Source organism: Dendrobates tinctorius, unplaced genomic scaffold, assembly GCF_039654945.1.
Source record: "Dendrobates tinctorius isolate UK_male_01 unplaced genomic scaffold, ASM3965494v1 ptg000035l, whole genome shotgun sequence".
Lineage (NCBI taxonomy): Eukaryota > Metazoa > Chordata > Amphibia > Anura > Dendrobatidae > Dendrobates > Dendrobates tinctorius.
This window is the reverse complement of record NW_027361703.1, coordinates 60,784,584-60,799,619: the sequence shown is the minus strand read 5'-3', so window position 1 is coordinate 60,799,619 and position 15,036 is coordinate 60,784,584.

The following is a 15,036-nucleotide window of genomic DNA, read 5'->3' as shown; positions in this document are numbered from 1 at the left end:
GCCAGGTGCAAATAATAAAATAAAAAAAATATTTTTTTTTCCATTAAGGGTTCGAACTAGGGTTAGGGTTGGAATTAGGGTTACAGATAGGGTTAGGGTTAGAAATAGGGTTAGGGCTAGAATTAGGGTTAGGGTTAAAATTAGGGTTAGGGTTAAAATTAGGGTTAGGGCTAGAATTAGGGTTAGGGTTGGAAAAAGGGTTAGGCTGGAATTAGGGTTAGGGCTGGAATTAGAATTAAAATGTTCATTTTTTCCTTCCACATTGCTTTAGTTGCTGTGAAGTACCTGAAGGGTTAATAATCTTCTTGAATGTAGTTTTGAGTAGCTTGAGGGGTGCAGTTTTTAGAATGGTGTCACTTTTGGGTATTTTCTGCCATATAGACCCCTCAAAGTGACTTCAAATGTGAGGTGGTCCCTAAAAAAATGGTTTTGTAAATTTTGTTGTAAAAATGAGAAATCGCTGGTCAACTTTTAACCCTTATAACTTCCCAACAAAAATAATTTTGTTTCCAAAATTGTGCTGATGTAAAGTAGACATGTGGGAAATGTTATTTATTAACTATTTTGTGTCACATAACTCTCTGGTATAACGGATTAAAAATTCAAAATGTGAAAATTGCGAAATTTTCGCCAAATTTCCATTTTTTTCACAAACAAATGCAAACATTATTGACCTAAGTTTACCACTAACATGAAGCCAAATATGTCATGAAAAAAAAATCTCAGAATCGCTAGGATCCGTTGAAGCGTTCCTGAGTTATTACCTCATAAAGGGACACTGGTCAATATTGCCAAAAATGGCCAGGTCATTAAGGTCAAAATAGGCTGGGTCATGAAGGGGTTAACTAAGCAAATTTATGATTTAAAACTAAAGCTAAACACTTTGCTAATGACCCGCACAGAAAGAGCAAATAGGTGGACGCAAGCGACATTTTATTGATTCTCTAATACAATGGAAGGAATGCTTGCTCAAAAATAAAACAGAAAGAGCGAATAAACTCTTAATAACTCTTTATGTTATTGGTAACCACTATTTTGTGCTACTGGGAGACTATTAGGTGTGGAAAATCATTAACTCCATAAAAGGCATGATTTATTATAGGTCCTTTTTTATTTTAAATGTTTTTAATATGAATTGTGTGTTTTTGCTGTTTTGCTGTTGTCTTATTGTTTAAAGTAAAGTGTCTATATATATAAATATATATATATATATTTTGTATACAATTGAGGTGCTCCTTGCTGTATGGGCATGATCTTTCTCTGTTTTCTAGAATCTGCAATGTGTGCACACACCCTTAGGGTTAGAGCTAGGGTTAGGGCTGAGATTAGGGTTAGGGGTGTGTTGGGGTTAGGGTTGAAGTTTGAATTGGGGGGTTTCCACTGTTTGGGCACATCAGGGGCTCTCCAAACGCAACATGGCATCTAATCTCAATTCCAGCCAATTCTGCATTCAAAAAGTCAAACAGTGCTCCTTCCCTTCCAAGCTCTGCCATGCGCCCAAACAGTGGTTTACCCCCACATATGGGGTATCAGCCTACTCAGGACAAATTGCTCAACAAATTTAGGGGTCCAATTTCTCCTGTTACCCTTGGGAAAATAAAACATTGGGGCAAAAATATCATTTTTGTGGAAAAAAATATTTTATATTTTTATGGCTCTACGTTATAAACTTCTGTGAAGCACTTGGGGGTTCAAAGTGCCCAGCACACATCTAGATAAGTTCCTTGGGGGGTCTAGTTTCCAAAATGGGGTCACATGTGGGGGGTTTCTAAAGTTTAGGCACATCAGGGGCTCTCCAAAGGCAACATGACACCCGCAGACCATTCCATCAAAGTCTGCATTTCAAAACATCACTACTTCCCTTTCGAGCCCAGACGTGTGCCCATACAGTAGTTTTCTCCCACATATGGGGTTTCAGCATACTCACGACAAATTGGAAAACAACTTTTGGGGTCCAATTTCTCCTGTTACCATTGGTAAAATAAAAATAATTGGGGACTAAAAGATCATGCTTGTGGAAAATATATGATTTTTTTATTTTCACGTCCGGGCGTTATAAACTTCTGTGAAGCACATGGGGGTTCAAAGTGCTCACAACACATCTAGATAAGTTCCTTGGGGGGTCTAGTTTACAAAATGGTGTCATATGTGGGGGTTTTCCACTGTTTTGGCACATCAGGGACTTTCCAAACGCGACATGGCGTCCAATCTCAATTCCAGTCAAAAAAGTCAAATGGCGCTGCTTCCCTTCCGAGCTCTGCCATGCGCCCAAATAATCGTTTACCCCCACAAGTGGGGTATCAGCGTACTCAAGACAAATTGCACAATAACTTTTGGGGTCCTGTTACCCTTGGGAGAATAAAAATTGGGGGTGAAAAGATCATTTTTGTGGAAAAAATATGATTTTTTTCATTGTACGGCTGTACATTATAAACTTCTGTGAAGCCCTTGGGGGTTCAAAGTTCTCACCACATATCTAGATAAGTTCCTTGGGGAGTCCAGTTTGCAAAATGGGGTCACTTGTGGGGGGTTTCCACTGTTTAGGCACATCAGGGGCTCTCCAAACGTGACATGTCGTCCAATCTCAATTCCAGCCAATTTTGCAGTGAAAAAGTCAAATGGCGCTCCTTCTCTTTCTGACCTCTGCCATGCAGCGAAACAGTGGTTCCTCCCCACATATCAGGTATAAGCGTACTCAGGACAAATTGCACAATAACTTTTGCAGTACAATTTCTCCTGTTGCCCTTGGTAAAATTAAAAAATTGGACCTTAAGTAATTTTTTTTGTGAAAAAAGTTAAGTGTTCATTTTTTTTTTAAGCATTCAATAAATTCCTGTGTAGCACCTGAAGGGTTAATAAACTTCTTGAATCTGGTTTTGAGCACCTTGATGAGTGCAGTTTTTAGAATGGTGTCACTTTTTGGTATTTTCTATCATATAGACCCCTCAAAGTGACTTCAAATGTGATGTGGTCCCTAAAAATAAAATGGTGTTGTAAAAATGAGAAATTGCTGGTCAACTTTTAACCCTTATAACACCAAACAAATAAAAATTTGGTTCCCAAAATGTGCTGATGTAAAGTAAATATGTGGGAAATATTATTTGTTAAGTTTTATGTGTGCCATATCTCTGTGATTTAAGGGCATAAAAATTCAAAGTTGGAAAATTGCAAAATTTTCAAAATTTTCACCAAATTTCAGTTTTTTTCACAAATAAACGCAAGTATATGAATGAAATTTTACCACTAACATGAAGTACAATATGTCACGAGAAAACATTGTCAGAATCACTGTGATCCATGGAAGCTTTCCAGAGTTATTACCTCATAAAGGGGCAGTGGTCAGAATTGTACAAATTGGCCTGGTCATTAACGTGCAAACCACCCTTGGGGGTTAAGGGGTTAAGCTAGAAAAGCTGGGCCAAACCCTGTCCCATGCATACATGCTGAATAATTATTCTATTTGTACTCTGAGTCAATTGATGCCACTTTTCCTGGTGTCTGCCCCTATCTGTTTTGGAAGCTTTTTACCCCCCTGAAGTTTTCTATCCATTTGGTTTTGCCTCCCATTGAATTTAATGGGGTTTGGATCTGTTTGAAGAACTGTTCGACGAAGATCGGGACCTTCACCAATCTGAACCGAGCCTTGAAAGTTTCACTCACCTCTAGCCTCCACATGCTTGACTCATGTGTATGTTGTGTGACGTTGGCAAAGGAGCCATCAAGAAGGAGAAGGAGCTATGACATTTCAGGAAAACATAGTTTAAAGATCCTGGAGACTATTGGCAGAGAAGAGACTAGTCCAGTCCCTTCCACGGTGGCTTCTCCCTGCATCATTCTAGGTGACTGATAGGTCTCTCTCATGTATGTGCATAGTGTGAGACCTGTCAATCAACTAAAGAAGTGAGGAAAGAATTTAAACTATAATTTCTTTAAAACACCAGAACATTTCAGAGAAAAACATACCTGGCTGCAAGTGTGCAACCAAGCTCTGATTCCTGCTGCCTGTGCTTAAGGTAGCATGAATGGACAGACAGTTTTCTTTTAGAGATTTGGGCATTACTAAACATAATGCAAACCATGAGAAAATGCTCTGTGCAGTCACTGAGCCAGGTTGAAACTTTGAAATAGACTCAAAATTCTATTATATTTAATAATTCTTTGTAGAATGTTAGAGCTTCTTTCTGCAGTCAGACAAAGCCTGTGATTTCTATTTTCCCACCCACACAGTTGACTGATTTTCAAGTGTGAATCTGAATACAAGTTAACCACTATATGCAGGGGAGGTGCGACTCGCATTCTTTACTGCTGTGCAATTTTCCAAACTCTTATACAAATGAATGGGCAGATCTGGGGCAACTGCAAGTGCATGATCAGCTTTCCATTCTTGGATGGAATGCAGCATGGCCTCATTCTCAAGATAAATGTACCGGTACCTTCAGTGGGATGCAACACATCTATGGCATATCCTGTAGCTTTGCCTTAAATACATGTCATTGAAATGCCACATAAAAAAGCTTTTATACATGACTTTATTAATTACAGTGGCATGTAAAATTTTGACCAAGGTTTCAGACCTTGATCGGCCTGTTTGGGTTATGGCTTGTTCACCATCATTTTTAGGAAAGGCCAGGTGATGCAAATTTTCATGCTTTATAAAAACCCAGCCTCCTCTAACCTTGTTCCAAAAAGCTGCAGTTGTTACGGTTCTGCAGCACAGGACTAGGGTAGGAGGGGGAAATCTGACCCTGCACTGCGACTAGGCTGATGCCCTACGATGGAGTGCGCGACCCATTCCTTGTGAATAGACCCACCGACGATCCTAGGCTAATCTCAAGTGAAGACCTATAGATAGGGAGAAGGGGGTCCCTGAAAGATATAAGGACTGGGTACAAAAACGGGTTACCTCCTAACAGAAAACACAAATAAGGCTGCAGAAACAAACTGAAAACAGAAACTAAGACTAGCAGAACCAGAGGTCCCAGAACTGCATCAATTAAACACACAGAATGCAAGGCAAGGCTCCAAGCCAGACTTCAAGCGGATTAACACTGTTGTCCAGCAAGGAATGTGAGACAGGTGCAGGTAAGTAAACGGTGATACAATCACCTGACCAAAGGCAAACCTAGCACCAGGGGAAAAAGACCAGCAGCCAGAACACTACAAGAAAATGGTGGATAGTCACAAACTGAGCAGATTCTAACAGCAGTAATGGGTTCTTATAAGCAGCTGCCTAGAACTCTGAAAATGAAAATGCTGGAGGCCCACAAAGCAGAAGAATATAAGAAGATAGCAAAGGGTTTTCAAGTTGCATTTCCTCAGTTCAAAATGTAATTAAAAAATGGCAGTTAACCGGAACAGTGGAGGTCAAGATAAGGTCTGGAAGACAAAGCAAAATTTCAGTGAGAGCTGCTCGTAGGATTGCTAGAGGCAAATTAAAACCCTGGCTTGACTGTTAAAGACCTTTAGAAAGATTTAGCAGACTCTGTAATTGTGGTACATTGTTCTACTGTTCAGAGATATCTGCACAAATATGGCCTTCATGAAAGAGTCATCAGAAAAAAACTCTCCTGCGTCCTCACCATAAAATTCAGCTTCAGAAGTATGCAAAAGAACATCTAAATTAGGCTGATGTACTTTGTGTATATATATATATATATATATATATATATATACATATAAAATAGGAACGGCACAATGATCACTAGTGGGTGCCAGGCCTCGCAGGCAAAAAAAAAAAAAGTCCAATACTTGCCTGAAATTAAATAAAGAAGCAAAAATGAAGGCAGCACTCCATAATCTTGAAAGTGAAAACATGATGAAGTTTATTCAGACCCACGATGTGCGATGTTTCGGCTCGCATTGGGTTTTCTCAAGCAGTGGGTATCTCTAACATGTGTGCTTACATATACATAATTAACAATCATTGATTATTCATGAACCTGTGACAAAAGTGCTTCTACACATATATTTCATAAAACTAGTCAAAAACATCATCACTATTTCATATATATTGTCAATAAAAAGTGCTAAAGTGCAATTTATCAAAACTTTCAAATTCAATGCCAACTCCCCATATTTAATACCATTATGTGTCCAAAGTGTGGCTTAATTATTTTGCCTAATGTAGCTGTGTTAAAATAATATAAGATGTCTTACCCCGCTAGGATCACATCATCCCACATGGAGGACACCATTATCATGGCTTCCAGTGTTATCATTAGTGTACTGCGCATGTCTCAGCGCACTACTACATTGTATTAGGCTGTTGGCAAATCCTATTCTATGTTTAACATTTCTGTCCAGCGCATGTGCACTTCTCATTTATCGCTGTGCCCAGCCCCATCTTGGATATGGTCATTCCAACTTGCGCATGCACTCCTCTCAATTACAAGCACTTCAGCGCTACACATATGTTCATAGCTAGATAACATAGAAAATTCTCAGGAGGCAGCATCATTAATCCACAGCATACCTCTGGCGCCTATGAAGTTGCACTAGTTTTGCTTTTTAATTACAGTATATACTCGAGTATAAGCCAAGTTTTTCAGCCCTGCTATTGAAAAAAATAACATACTCACCTCTCGTCGCTGGGGGCAAGGTGCCAGTGTCCTAAGCAGGCGGGGACACCGGCACGCAATGGGGGTCAGGTGCCAGTGGCACTGCTGGCTCAGGCCCCCGGCACTGGCAATATTTACTGATCCCCGCTCCATAGCTGCGCACCACTCTGTCTTCCGGGTCCCTCTGCAGTGACGTTCAGGTCAGAAGGCGCGATGACGTAGTTAGTGTGCGTTGCGCCCTCTGCTGCCTGAACGTCACTGGAGAGAGACCCGGAAGATAGAGCGGCATGCAGCGATGGAGTGGCGACCGGTAAATATCACCAGTGCCGTGGGCCTGAGCAAGCGGCAACACCAGCACCTGACCCACATAGCGGGCCGGTGTCCCCACCTGCTCAGGACACGGCACCTGGCCCCCAGCGACGAGAGGTGGGTATGTCTTTTTTTCTTTTTAAATGGCAGTAGCAGCTTCAGCAGCAAATGGGGCATATGTATCAATGGAGCATCTTATGGGGCCACCATTATCCTATGTGTAGCATATGGGGCATATTTATCTATGAAGCATCTTATGGGGCCACCATTATTCTATGTGCAGCAGCATATGGGGCATATTTATCTATGGAGCATCTTATAGGGCCACCATTATCCTTTCTGCAGCATTATATGGGGCATATTTATCTATGGAGCATCTTATAGGGCCACCATTTTCCTTTGTGCAGCATTATGTATGTTATGATGAGTCACCGAAGGAGGAAAAAACAAAATACCAGCTAAGTCCAGAAAAACCAGAGAGGTTGGCAGCTATCGGATTGCAGACCCCTGAACCTATCCACAACAACTAGCAGTAGCCGTGGGGGGTTCCTATGGTGCCCTAGACCCCTCAATCACAGACGGAGAACTATATAGCCTAAATACAGAAAGGGGAAAAACTAAACTGCCCCAGAGCAGACCCCAAAGCAATAGGCAGCCCCCAACATATAATGACGGTGAAGCAAGATGAAAACACTAACACAGATAGAAAGATAGGTGGAGCAAATGATGGGGCCCAAGCTAACTACATAGGACAGGATAGGAAAGCTGCTGTCTGCCATCCGCAAAAACCCTATCAAAATGAGCCAACCGACTGATAGGAAAAACAGGCCCTGAAGTCGCTAGGCTTCAAAAGACTATATCAGCACTCAGGTATATTCTGAAGACAGAGCAAAATATCAACAGATCAGAGACAAAAATGGAGTTCAGTTGACCCCCGGCCGGGGATGGCAGAACTCCCAAAAAACAAGGCAAAACAAAAACAAAACTGAAGAGTACAAAGCAGAGCAGAAAAACTTAGCTTTGAGATGCAGGAATCAGACTGGTCTCCAAGAATCCAGCAGGAAAATCACCAGCCAGGAAGAAGGGCGTCGGCAGCCTTATATCCAGTCCTCAATTCCAGCCACCCAGTCATCATCTAGCTGCCCAGGTGTTTGGTAATCAGCCTCACTACCTTCCTTCACCAGAGGAGGGAGTTCATCAGACCTCAATGGTGAAGGGAAAAATGAACTCACAACAGTACCTCCCCCTTGAGGAGGGGTCACTGAACCCTCATCCATGCCACCAGGGCGATCCAGGTGAGCCCGATGAAAGGCACGCACCAATCTTTCGGCATGAATATCAGAGGCAGAGACCAAGGAATTATCCTCCTGACCATAACCCTTCCACTTAACCAAATACTGGAGTCTCCGTCTAGCCAGACTGGAATCCAGTATCTTCTCTACCTCATATTCCATGTTACCTTCAACCAATATAGGGTCAGGAGGTGCCACCACGGGAACTACTGGTTCAACAAACCTCTTCAACAAGGACTTATGAAACACATTATGAATTTTAAATGTGACAGGAAGAGCCAACTGAAAAGAGACCGGATTAATAATCTCCAAAATCTTGTAAGGTCCAATAAATCTAGGCTTAAACTTAGGAGAAGCCACCTTCATAGCGATATTTTTTGATGACAACCAAACCATATCACCCACCTTAAACTGGGGACCAACGGTCCTACGCCGGTTGGAAAACCGCTGGGCCTTTTCCTGGGAGAGAGACAACTTATCCACTACTTGGTCACAGATCTGGTGCATTCTCTCCACCACAGTGTCAACACCTGGGCAGGCAGAAGGCTCCACCTGCCCTGAAGAAAATCGAGGGTGAAAACCAAAGTTACAAAAACAAGGTGACATCAAAGTGGCAGAACTAGCTCTATTATTTAAAGCAAATTCGGCCAAGGGCAAAAATGAAACCCAATCATACTGATCGGCAGAAATAAAACATCTCAAATACGACTCCAAAGTCTGGTTTGTTCTCTCCGTCTGCCCATTGGTCTGAGGGTGAAACGCAGAGGAGATGGACAACTGAATTCCCAGCTTGGAACAGGAAGTCCTCCAAAATCTAGACACAAACTGAACTCCTCTGTCAGATACAATGTTTTCAGGAATCCCGTGCAAGCGAACCACCTGTTGCAAAAACAAGGGTACCAACTCAGAGGAAGATGGCAACTTAGGGAGTGGTACAAGATGGACCATCTTAGAGAATCTATCACAAATCACCCAAATAACAGTCATTCTCTGAGAGACAGGCATATCAGAGATAAAATCCATTGAAATATGGGTCCATGGCCTCCTGGGCACCGGCAAAGGCATCAACAAGCCACTAGAGCGAGAACAAGGTTTAGACTGGGAGCAAGTCCCACAGGACTGCACAAAATTCCTGACATCATGAGACAAGGCGGGCCACCAAAAAGACCGACTCACCAGATCTCTAGTACCAAAAATACCTGGATGACCAGCCAATGCAGAGCAATGAATTCAGACATCACTCTCTTCCTCCACTGGTCAGGAACATACAACTTTCCACTGGGACAACGCTCAGGTTTGTCCTCCTGAAACTCTTCCAGAGCACGTCTCAAATCGGGCGAGATGGCAGAAAGAACTACCCCCTCACCTAAGATGGTAGCAGGCTTAGTCACAACAGGAGAATCAGCAAGGAAACTCCTAGAAAGGGCGTGTGCCTTGACATTCTTAGTGCCCGGAAGAAAAGAGACCACAATCAAAAAGTGTGAAAAACAAGGCCCACCTAGCCTGTCTAGGATTCAAGCGCTTGGCCGACTCCAGGTAAATCAAATTCTTGTGGTCAGTAAGGACCATGACCTGGTGTTTGGCTCCCTCCAACCAATGTCTCCACTCCTCAAATGCCCATTTCATGGCGAACAGTTCCCGATTCCCCTCATCATAGTTACGTTCGGATGGGGAGAACTTTCGGGAAAAGAAAGCACAAGGATTCATTTTAGATGTCACAGGATCTTTGTGGGACAACACCGCTCCTGCACCAATCTCAGAAGCGTCCACCTCCACCTGAAACGGGAGTGACACATCAGGTTGCCGCAAAACCGGAGCAGAAGTGAATCTTCGCTTCAGCTCCTGAAAGGAAGAAACAGCCTCCGGAGACTAATTCAGCACATCAGCACCCTTCCTAGTCAAATCCGTCAATGGCTTGGCAATACCAGAAAAATTAGCTATAAATTTCCGATAAAAATTAGCAAAACCCAAAAACTTCTGGAGGGCCTTCAAAGAAGTGGGCTGAACCCAATCATAAATGGCCTGTACCTTGGCCGGGTCCATTTCAATAGTTGACGGAGACAAAATAAATCCCAAAAATGAAATCCTCTGTACCCCAAAAAGGCATTTCAATCCTTTGACATACAGGGAATTCTCCCTCAAAATCCGGAACACAGTCCGAACATGTTCCACATGAGAGTCCCAATTCTTGGAGAAGATCAAAATATCATCCAGATAGATAATCAAAAATTTATCCACAAAGTCTCGGAATATATCGTTCATGAAGCACTGGAAGACAGAAGGGGCATTAGTGAGCCCAAAAGGCATCACCAGGTACTCAAAATGTCCCTCCGGAGTATTAAACGCCGTCTTCCATTCATCCCCATGCTTAATGCGAATAAGATTATACGCCCCCTGAGGTCAAGCTTGGTAAACCAGCAAGCACCTTTAACTCTGGAGAATAGATCAGAAATCAGGGGTAACGGATACTGATATTTAACAGTAATTTTGTTGAGGGCACGATAGTCAATACAAGGCCTTAATGAACCATCCTTTTTAGCCACGAAAAAAAAACCAAGCACCTAAGGGTGAAGAGGATGGTCTAATATGACCCTTCTCCAATGCCTCCTTAATATAGGATAGCATAGCCTCGTGCTCGGGTACAGATAAATTGAAAAGCCGACCCTTGGGGAATTTACACCCCGGGTTCAGCTCAATTGCACAGTCATAACTCCTATGAGGAGGCAAAGACGCAGACTCATTCTCACTAAATACATCATAAAAGTCAGCCAAATAGTCAGGAACATCATGCGACTGGGGAGAGGTGGAGAAAACAGGAGCATCACTAAGGGCACACCGACAACCCCAACTCACCACAGACAAAGATTTCCAATCCAGAACTGGATTATGGATTTGCAATCAGGGAAACCCCAGAACAATGGTATCATGCAAATTATGCAACACCAAAAATCTGCAATTTTCTTGATGGTCTGGGGCAACCCGCATTACCACCTGGGTCCAAAACTGAAGTTTATTCTTCGCCAAAGGAGTAGCATCAATACCCCTCAAAGGGATAGGCGTCCGCAGAGGTGTCATAGGAAATCCACAACGTTTAGCAAAATCCAAGTCCATCAGGTTCAGAGCTGCTCCTGAATCCACAAAAGCCTTGGCGGAAAATGTGGACAGGGAGCAGATCAGAGTAATTGCCAGAAGAAACTTAGGTTGAACACCACCCTCAGAAAACGTGTGTGCACAACGTTTCTCTCGTTTAGGGCAGACAGAAATAATATGCGAGGCATCTCCACAAAAAAAACACTGCTTATTATGCCTTCTGAACTCCTGGCATTGCGCTCTAGACAAAACTCTATCACATTGCATAGGTTCAGACATTTGTTCAACAGGTGGCAACATCTCTCGTGTAGTTTTGCGTTCACGTAAACGCCGATCCACCTGAATGGCTAATGACATAGAATCGTCAAGACCAGAGGGAACAGGAAATCCCACCATAGTATCTTTTACAGTTTCTGACAAACCCTTCCGAAAGAGGGCTGCCAAGGCACCATCATTCCAGGTAGTAAGGACCGCCCACTTTCGGAATTTTTGACAGTACAACTCTGCCGAATCCCGACCCTGGCTTAATGCCAACAGGGTTTTTTCAGCCTGATCAATAGCATTAGGTTCATCATACAACAACCCCAAGGCTTGAAAAAATGCATTCACATTATTCAGAATAGGATCATCAGGTTTCAAAGAAAACGCCCAATCCTGGGGATCGCCGCGCAGCAAAGAGATGACAATTTTAACCTGCTGCGCGGAGTTCCCCGACGAGTTAGGCTTCAAGGCAAAAAATAATTTACAATTATTCTTGAAATTCAAGAATTTAGACCGATCCCCCAAAAATACATCAGGAGTAGGAATCTTTGGTTCAGCAGCATGTGAATGAGCAGGATAGGTGGAAATTCCCCACACTTCAGCAGTGAGCTGCTCCACACGATCAGACAATTGCTTCATCTCCATTGAGAGAAAAATTCCCCCTACGGCCTCAGAGATATAGAGGAAAAAATATGCACACAAAAAAAAAAATTCTGACACTTTTTTTTTTTTTTTTTCTTTACAATTCTCTCCTGCTATTGAGTACCCTAGGATCTGCGGTATGGCTGGTGATTCTGTTATGATGAGTCACCGAAGGAGGAAAAAACAAAATACCAGCTAAGTCCAGAAAACCCAGAGAGGTTGGCAGCTATCGGATTGCAGACCCCTGAACCTATCCACAACAACTAGCAGTAGCCGTGGGGGGTTCCTACGGTGCCCTAGACCCCTCGATCACAGCCGGAGAACTATATAGCCTAAAGACAGAAAGGGGGAAAACTAAAGTGCCCCAGAGCAGACCCCAAAGCAATAGGCAGCCCCCAACATATAATGACGGTGAAGCAAGATGAAAACACTAACACAGATAGAAAGATAGGTGGAGCAAATGATGGGGCCCAAGCTAACTACATAGGACAGGATAGGAAAGCTGCTGTCTGCCATCCGCAAAAACCCTATCAAAATGAGCCAACCGACTGATAGGAAAAACAGGCCCTGAAGTCGCTAGGCTTCAAAAGACTATATCAGCACTCAGGTATATTCTGAAGACAGAGCAAAATATCAACAGATCAGAGACAAAAATGGAGTTCAGCTCACCCCCGGCCGGGGATGGCAGAACTCCCAAAAAACAAGGCAAAACAAAAACAAAACTGAAGAGTACAAAGCAGAGCAGAAAAACTTAGCTTTGAGATGCAGGAATCAGACTGGTCTCCAAGAATCCAGCAGGAAAATCACCAGCCAGGAAGAAGGGCGTCGGCAGCCTTATATCCAGTCGTCAATTCCAGCCACCCAGTCATCATCTAGCTGCCCAGGTGTTTGGTAATCAGCCTCACTACCTTCCTTCACCAGAGGAGGGAGTTCATCAGACCTCAATGGTGAAGGGAAAAATGAACTCACAACAGCATTATTTGGGGAATATTTATCTATGGAGCATATTATAGGGCCACCATTATCCTTTGTGCAGCGTTATATGCGGCATATTTATCTATGGAGCATCTTATAGGGCCACCATTATCCCATGTGCAGCATTATATGGGGTATATTTATCTATGGAGCATATTATAGGGCCACCATTATCCTTTGTGCAGCATTATATGGGGCATATTTTGTATGGAGCATCTTATGAGGCCATCATGAACTGTATGGAACTTTATATGGGGCTTCTGATTCAATATGGATATTGAAAATAATTTAACCTACTGATGTCTTAATTAATTTTACTTTTATTGGTATCTATTTTTATTTTTTAAATTTACCAGTAGCTGCTGCATTTCCCACCCTCGGCTTATACTCGAGTCAATAATTTTTCCCAGTATTTTGTGGCAAAATTAGGGGCCGCTTCGGCTTATGCTCGGGTCGGCTTATACTTGAGTATATACGATATATAAGGTGCTCAAAATTATCACCCATATCTCACAGAATTATGCAATTTCAGTCATGTTTCAAAGCATCAGTATTTAAAAAAAAAAAATAAGGAAAGGAAATGGATGATTTCAGGGTTTTTTTTTTTTTTAGACCTACCCTGGTATGCTGGACGGCACCTTAAACAGGCTACCTCCAACCACCAAATAGTACCAAGGGGAAACACATGACCCTTCCAGACCATGATGTCCCACCCCTGTGACCTATATAGGTAAATACAGTGCAGACCAAAAGTTTGGACACACCTTCTCATTCAGAGTTTTCTTTATTTTCATGACTATGAAAATTGTAGATTCACTCTGAAGGCATCAAAACTATGAATTAACACATGTGGAATTATATAATTAACAAAAAAGTGTGAAACAACTGAAAATATGTCTTATATTCTAGGTTCTTCAAAGTAGCTACCTTTTGCTTTGATTACTGCTTTGCAGACTCTTGGCATTCTCTTGATGAGCTTCAAGAGGTAGTCACCGGAAATGGTCTTCCAACAGTCTTGAAGGAGTTCCCAGAGATGCTTAGCACTTGTTGACCCTTTTGCCTTCACTCTGCGGTCCAGCTCACCCCAAACCATCTTGATTGGGTTCAGGTCTGGTGAGTGTTGAGGCCAGGTCATCTGGCGTAGCACCCCATCACTCTCCTTCTTGGTCAAATAGCCCTCACACAGCCTGGAGGTGTGTTTGGGGTCATTGTCCTGTTGAAAAATAAATGATGGTCCAAACTTTGTCTATACTGTATACCCTCTCCCCAGCATCCAATTTCCTAATAAACAAGAAAGTTTGGATAAAATTAGGACTATGATTATGAATTGGTCAGCTCATCTCCCGAGATTTCAGTGCTGAGATCTCCATCTGGAAGGAATCCACCGCACAGGCAAGCAAGCATGGATGGAACGGCAGAGCCCCTCCATGCAGCACTGGGCAGAGCACGGCGGCGGAAGCAAGCACTGGGGATAGAGCGTGGCGGCAGCACCCGGCAGCACCAGGGGACAGAGCGCCTGCGGCGGCAGGCACCAGACACCTGCAGCGGCAGCATAAATAAGGTATATTCGCATTGTAAGAGGCACCCCTATTTTCCCCCCATTACTCCACACTTTGTTGTTGCCATGTACAAGAAAAAAAATTGGGGGGGGCCGATTCAAATCCCTTCTATATTCTACTATAATACCGCTATTATCTACAATTTGTCTATGGTGAGGTGTGGCAGCAGGAATAGCTATGATAGGCATCTAGTCAGGGATTATTGCCTTATGAATTCTATGCCTTGCTGCTGTTTTTTACCATGCACTCATTGACAAATTCAAGTTTTTTTATGGTGATCTGTACTCAGAAATTCATCAAATCAGGCAAAATTAAATGATTTAATGTGTCCATTCACAGTTTTTCTGTACA